The following is a 7,747-nucleotide window of genomic DNA, read 5'->3' on the forward strand; positions in this document are numbered from 1 at the left end:
GTAGCATCAATTTGGATAATTCTGAATTATTACCAATTAATAAACACTTCTCTTCCCTCAGATAATTGCCTGAAGTGAACACCTTTAAACTTAACTTTACTAGTATTCGGTATTTAGGAGTCCACATCACACCTTCTATAATGGACATTTACTCAGCAAACTTTAATACTCTTATTTCAAAAATAGCAGCTTTACTGGAAAGCTGGAAAAACTACCTCTTTCCCATCTAGGCAGATCAGCTGTACTAAAAGTATTATTTTCCCAAAACTATTCTACTGTATGCAAATGCTACCTATTGCTATCATACCTTCGGATCTTAGATGTATTTCAAAACTAATGTCATCTTTTTTGTGGCATGGGAAGAAACCTTGATTATCCCTTAGTAAATTAGTTTTACTGCATGCCAATGGAAGCTTGGGTATTCCAGACTTTGCAACATATTCCCTAACAATTTTCTTTTCATTACATAACTTATTGGTTGCTTAATCACTGTTTATTTACTAACATAAACCTCGATAATGCTTTATTATTTCCATGTTCTCCTGGAGCATTACTACACACCAAACTCAAAGATATACCAAATAATATCCTCACTAACATAATGTTGAGAGATACTTATTTTGCTTGGCTTGCACTCAACAAAAAGCTTTGTAGAAGTCATCTCACCACCACCTTCATCCCATTATGGGTAAACCCATCCTTTCCAACAACGTTTACTAATGCATCTTTTTTACAGTGGAGGTGGAAAGGTTTAACTGACAGCTCAAAAGTTTTTGACCCAGGGGGAACTTTCCTTTCTTTCACGGATCTGCGGGATAAATATAATTTGTCACGTAATGATTTTTACATGTATCTACAAACCCGTCATTACTTAACTTCTATCCCCTTGGCCATGTCCTCATCATCAATAATTGACCCTGTAAAAAATACCCTACAAAAACTTACTATACTTAAATACAAAACAAAAATTTTATATTCTACTGTATACTGATGGATACCTCAAATTTCTCAGTCAGGGACAAAGTAATAGATGTATGACTTCAATTCTCCCTAACTACTCTTCAGACATTACGATCATACTTTAAAATATTCTTAACTCTTTGTATTTACAAGAAGACCATTTTAGAGTGCTCTTTACAGCATATATATCACCAGCACAAAGCAAACATATGGTACAATCGGACAATGGCACATGTTTGAAATGTGAAGCCCAAAATGCTAAATTTTTCCATTGTTTTTGGGACTGTTTTAAAATAAGACGGTTTTAGAGTAAGATTATTCAGTTCCTAAATAATATTCTCAGTTTGCATTTAATATTAGACTGCTAATTTTAAGGATTGGAGTTTAGGAGCCTTGAAAAAACAAATTATCCTCTTCTTCACAGTCATTGTAACAGTTGCTAAAAATCTAATACTCATCAATTGGACAAATAAATCAGCTCCTTCCTTTGCAAAACTCAGACAAAAGTTATTACAATTAATTTATTTTGACAGAAAATCCAATTTGTCTGATTTCAACAAAGGAGTGCTAAGTTTTTATAATAATTGGGGTAACTACATAGAAAGCTTAGATGATGCTACGCAAAGTATGAATTTTTGAAACAACAGACTGGTATCTTTATAACTTTATCTACACTCAATTTATTTCAGTAATTTGTAATCCATAACGGGTAAGAGTGTTTTTTTTCATATCTTGTCACCGTATAACTAATGTTGAATTGTATAATGATATTGTTGACTACCTTTTTGAATTTATCTTATCCATTATTATATTGAGCTGTCTCTAATCCTTATGTGTCTCCCCTTTGTCTAACCCTCCCCCCTACCTATCTTCTTCTTATTTGCTATAATTTATGTATTGATTAAGTTGTAATATGTCTTAGTATTATATTTTGTTTTCATAAGAACATTAATAAATGTCTGACTGTTCATTGCTTAAAGCAATATACTGATATCTCTTTGGTATATACTGAGACATTGGATTATTTTTGTACCTATAAATGAAATAAGTGATTATTTTTGTCACATTCATTGTACTTGACTGGTTAATCTGTAAAGTCCAATAAAAATTGATTTAAAAAAAAGCATCATCGAAAGTCACAAGAGAGATTTATGGTATATTGACACAGGTGCCACAAGACATTTCAGTTGCAATCATAGATGGTTCACTATGGTAAACTTGTGTGATCCTGTAACAGTAACTGGATAAGGAGACAAAGTATTTACTGCCACAAAAGATGGGACAATCACAGCTCACCTAAGAATAATAGGTAGAACAAATGTCAATAAAATCCAAAATGTGTTTTAAGGATCAGATATGGGGACACACCTCATTGCCATAAGTATTCTAGAGTATACAGGATTCCAAGTCCTGTTCATAGAATGAAAGTGCTTATTAAGTCAAGACATATTATATTCCAAGAAATATCACCAATTAAAATAAAGCTTGAACAGGAATTGCAGAGAAATTATGTTACATTGGTTATGCCAGCAGCTGGAGGTATTTCTGAGATACAGATGGGTCCTCACTTATCTTTGCAGCAGTCATGCCAAACAGCCCCTCTTGGCACGCCAGGTCATGTGAGACTTTACTAGCACTGGGCATCATTTTTACATCTATTTTTCCTGAAAATGTGTCTGTCACTATGTGATGTGCCTAGGATGCACAAGGAAACTGTGCTGATTAATTTGATATGTGACACTTGCATATCTGTGTGACTAAGTCTCTCAATCCGCATATGAATTGCTAGTATGCAATGGTCACAGCTTTTTTTCCATACCAAGTTCTATTTTCAGTCTCAGTCACACACAAATATACAAGTGATATACAAGTGTTACATATCAAATTAATCAGCACAGTCTCCTTGTATGTTCTAAGATATTAGCAGAGTTGAACAGAACCTGGTGACTCACTTATGTCAGGCTTAACACGCTGCATCGCATATGGAGCCTAAATGAGTAAGGACACATCTGTAGAAACTACCAGTGTTGACATCCATCCATAAAATAGAACTTATGCTAGATGAAATAGTGCCAATATCACATTCTGTAAACACCAAAATATCCAGGAAGCAAACTGTGATACATTAACTGCCATTGAAAGGACAATAAAAGAAGGGTGAAAACCTACTCATTGCACATGAACCCTTATTAAAATTATTTTAAATCATATAGTTTATGTTTCTGGATAGGGCTACCTGTTTCCTGTAATATAATTAAAATATAACTTGTATTTATTATAAATAAAACATCCAGATATACTGTGCAATAGAGCAAATTATGAAATATAGAAAGTATAAATACCTGGATACATTTTTATATATATAAAAATTAAAATGTAATCGCTACTAAAATTATATCAAGATAATTATTAGGTACAGCTAAATAAAGAAAAAAAAGACATAAGAACTACAAAATAAAGAGAAGAACAAATAAAACCCTCTCTAACTTTATTCATTTTTAATTTACTATTTTTATTTTAAAATACACAAATATTTTAATATTTTTAAATTTTACTATTTTAATCATAACTGCAATAACCTCATTATTTTAAATAAAATAGACTATCATTTAAAAATATTTTTTTGTGGTTTCCACGTGAACTATTATTACATAACTAATTATTTTCTTTTTCTGTTGTAGATAGTATCATATGTATTAGTGATAGCACCCCTTGAAATCCAGAAAAACAATAATAATTGGTAAGATTATACTATATTATTTATACACAATGTAATTTACCTATGCAGAAAGAAAAATAAACAAGCTGAAATTTACTTTCCTTTAGTATTTGGCTGGGATCACAAACTTTCTATTATACAGTATTTGTTAGATTTAAAATGTGAAACTGTATTCCATTTTTGATACTCATTAATATTACAGTCATTGTTTTAACCACTTAAGTGACAACATTTTATAAAAAAAAAAAACACTCAGTAAATTGTGAGATTGTATTATGGTTGAATTAGGTCAAAAACATCTATTTATAGCTTATCCAACATCATGTAATTGAAAAAATATATATTTTTGAAACACGTAACATTAACATCGATTTTTATTATATCATTCAACGATATATCATACTGTCATTGATTGGAACATAAAAACTGCAGTGTCAATTGTGTGTTAATTTACATTTCTGCAGTGATCAGCAGCATGGCAGTCACTGGGGGAGGGTGCAGTGATGAAAAGGTGTTACATTATTTGTGTCTATGTCAGTTAAAGCACAGCCTTGCATGGTTAAAGCACAGCTTTGCACCGCACCAGGCAAGTGGTTAATAGCAGAATAGTATAAATTGACATTGAGACATTATTGTATAGGTAGCAGATGCAGTACTGGATTTTTTCATGATAAATAAAATTATTGTAAATGATATAAATGGCTGTCATTTTATATATTTTTTGTACTTTTAGACCACATTAACTGTACTTAATTTCATGTGCGTACAAAACTACATTACCAAGAGTGCATACTTATTATTTTCTTTGATTGGGTCCTTTTTTATTTTTCTTGATATTTCACCTTAGAATGAAAATTCCACAACTTCTGTTGAAATATCTTTGATAGTTTAGAGATATTTATTAGCTGTTCCAGAGCACTGCAAAGAAAGGAAAACAAAACACACACATACAGACAAATATGTTAAATTGCAGTTTGTTAAGTAATTGCTAGCTAATACTTAAATCAGATATTACCAGTATCATAAAGTTGTTGAGCACTTCTGTCTTCTTAATAATTCCAGATTTATAGTGTTCTAAATGGTCATAATTCTGCTTTATATCAGCATCATCAACCAGCACACATGCTCTATTTATTATTTATGAAAAGTGGTTCAATCAGCCAAATAGACTAGATAGTGGTAAAGTGTGTTTACATCACTCCTGTGTTTGTTTTTAGGTAATAAAAGATTTTCAAAATTAATCAAATTGGAACAATTTGCCCTATAGATAGGATAATCATTAAAATAAGATACTGTAGTTGACTTTGTAACTGCCACCACTTTACTTCTGTACAATGGGAATGAGATTGTATTGCCTCTGGTTAAAATCCCGACAACAGAAGCCAGAATGGATGAAAGCCCAGCAGCGGAGGTAAGTACTACTAACCGTTCCCTCTTCCCCATAAACCTCCTTTAGGAGTGCCTAACCCTAACCTCCCCTATAGTGCCTAACCATAACCTCCCCCTGTTAGTGCCTAAACCTAACCTCTCCCTGCACCCTGAACCTAACCCTGCCGGGGGGTACCTAAGCCTAACCCCCCCTAATAGTACCTAACACTAGCCCTCCATTCCTCTACCCTGACCCTAACCCTCCCCTGGGGATGCCTAACCCTAAGTCCCCTGGGTTGTCCTAAGCCTAAACATCCCGCCATGGTAAAGTAGAATGTGCACCCATACTTACCTCAATCGGGCTGCATTGTTCTACTTTCCAGTGTCAGGATTATGACAGGCATCGGTATCTCGATGCCTGTCATTAATCCCTAGCTGGCATTCCGGAGTACATAACTACATTCCAAATAATAAAGTAGTGAAATGTTACTTTTACCATGCAGTTACCTTTGCCATGCAGTTTTATTAAACTGTTACTTTATCATGCAGTTTTATTAAAAGACTTTAGATTGTTTTTTTAATCAGAAAAAAATATCTTATAGCTACTAATATTTTATAGTACAGCTGATGTTTACAAAATGCCAAGTAAGTACAGTAATATTGCTGCCTCTCAAACACACACAATCTTTCCTTGAAATATCTGTATTAAATTAAAATACTTTTTTAAAAGAGAAAAAAAATCTTTATTCAACTTTAATTATTTTGATGTGTGTGATGGGAAGACAACACTAAGCAGGTACAGTATTATATATGCTACCTCTCAAAACACACATTCTTGAAATATCTAACTTGAATTAAAAGAAATTAGATTTTATTTTTTAAACAAGAAAAACGCATTTCTTCAACTTGTATTGTTTTTTTGGGTGCAGCTTACGGGGACACAATATCCATGGAGCATAGTAACATATGCCAAACGCCACCAATCAAAAGCACACAATCTTCCCTTGACATATCTAAAGTGAATTATAAAAGACATGATTTTTTTTAAAACCTGAAACAGATGTCTTCTTTGGAGTGCAGCTTACAGATTGTATTGTTGGTCAGTTATATATATATATATATATATATATATATATATATACAGTCCAGATGGCTTGGCACTCACTTCTCGTACAAAATAACAGACCTGGGTGCTCGCAGAAATATGGTTTATACACAAACAAACTGCAGAGTCACTAAGCGTGACAAACACGCAGCATCACTCCAGGATTGTAGAAGAAAATTTTTGATGATTTTGCAGTAAAAAATTTTCTTCTGAAATCCAGGGGTGAAACTGCGTGTTCGTCACATTTAGTGACTCTGCACTTTGTTTGTATATATATATATATATATATATATAAGCAAAAAAATCCGCACTCACATCTTCAACATACAAAAATGTCCAAGACAAAGGGGTACTCACCAGAGCAGCGATATTGTCACAAAGAGTTTATTGCTTACATCACCAGTCAGTCGATGTTTCGGTCAACCATGTTGCTACTTCTGGACAAATTTGCTGTGTTGATACTGTGTTGCTACAGTTGATTGTCTTGAGAAAGGTCATGGATGACCGAAACATCGACTGACTGGTGATGTAAGCAATAAATGCTTTGTGACTATATCACTGTTCTGGTGAGTGCCCTTTTGTGTTGGACATTTTTGTATATATATATATATATATATATATATAAAAAAAATTTTAAATAGTGAAAGGTATACTAAGCGTTTTTATTCTTGCATCAGACAGTCAATCATGAATGGTCAACGTTTCAGTCCTCACAGGGACCTTTCTCAAGACCAACAACCTGAACAGCAACCACGCATAATGGAAATGAAGCTCTGTACTAACACCTGTTTGCTCATATATACCCATATCAATAAAGCACTTCCGCCACATGGTCCACAACTGGAAGTGACCTCATGAAAGCCCCAATGTTATTTCACCAGCATTATAGATTAATATAAACATCATACCTTATGCATCAGCTCAGGTATAAACCATCAGGGTTGGATAGGACAAAACACTGCATGGGTCATCACGGCATAACACAACAGCCTCACCCAAAACTAGCGATCAGGAAGTCCAGTCCTGATTACCATGGGGGTTTGGAATGCCTAACCTAGCAACACAGCACTAGTTTGCATTCAAACCAACATTAGATTCAATAGAGCACATCAGTCACATGGTCCACGACGGAAGTGAGCTCATAAATATCCCAATGTAATACTCCTAACATTATAATTTAATATAAACATTAAACATATCAACATACCTTGTGCAGTCAGCACAAGGTATAATCTATCTAGGTTAAATAAGGCTACATGTTACAAGATCCATTGTGGCATGCAACCGGAAATAGCAAACTAGAAGGCAGATCACAATTACCAAGGAGACTTTGAAGCGCTAGCTTGCTTTCCACCACCATAAACCTAACTTTATGTCACCCTCCAATATAGGTGGTCTATTGGTTACCTTCAGTGCATCTAAAGGCTAGAGCACACAAGTGTCAGTAATAGCACCAGAGTAGTGCCACAAAATAGTGTCACTTAGTACCTCTACAGTACAAGTATATATTACATATATAAAAAAAACATGCAAAGATATTAAAAACATCAAAAATATCTAAAAAATAAGTAAGTAATTAACCCGATCACCAACTG

The sequence above is a fragment of the Taudactylus pleione genome, unplaced genomic scaffold (genome assembly GCF_031769625.1).
Source record: "Taudactylus pleione unplaced genomic scaffold, aTauple2 ptg000108l, whole genome shotgun sequence".
In the NCBI taxonomy this organism is placed as follows: Eukaryota; Metazoa; Chordata; class Amphibia; order Anura; family Myobatrachidae; genus Taudactylus; species Taudactylus pleione.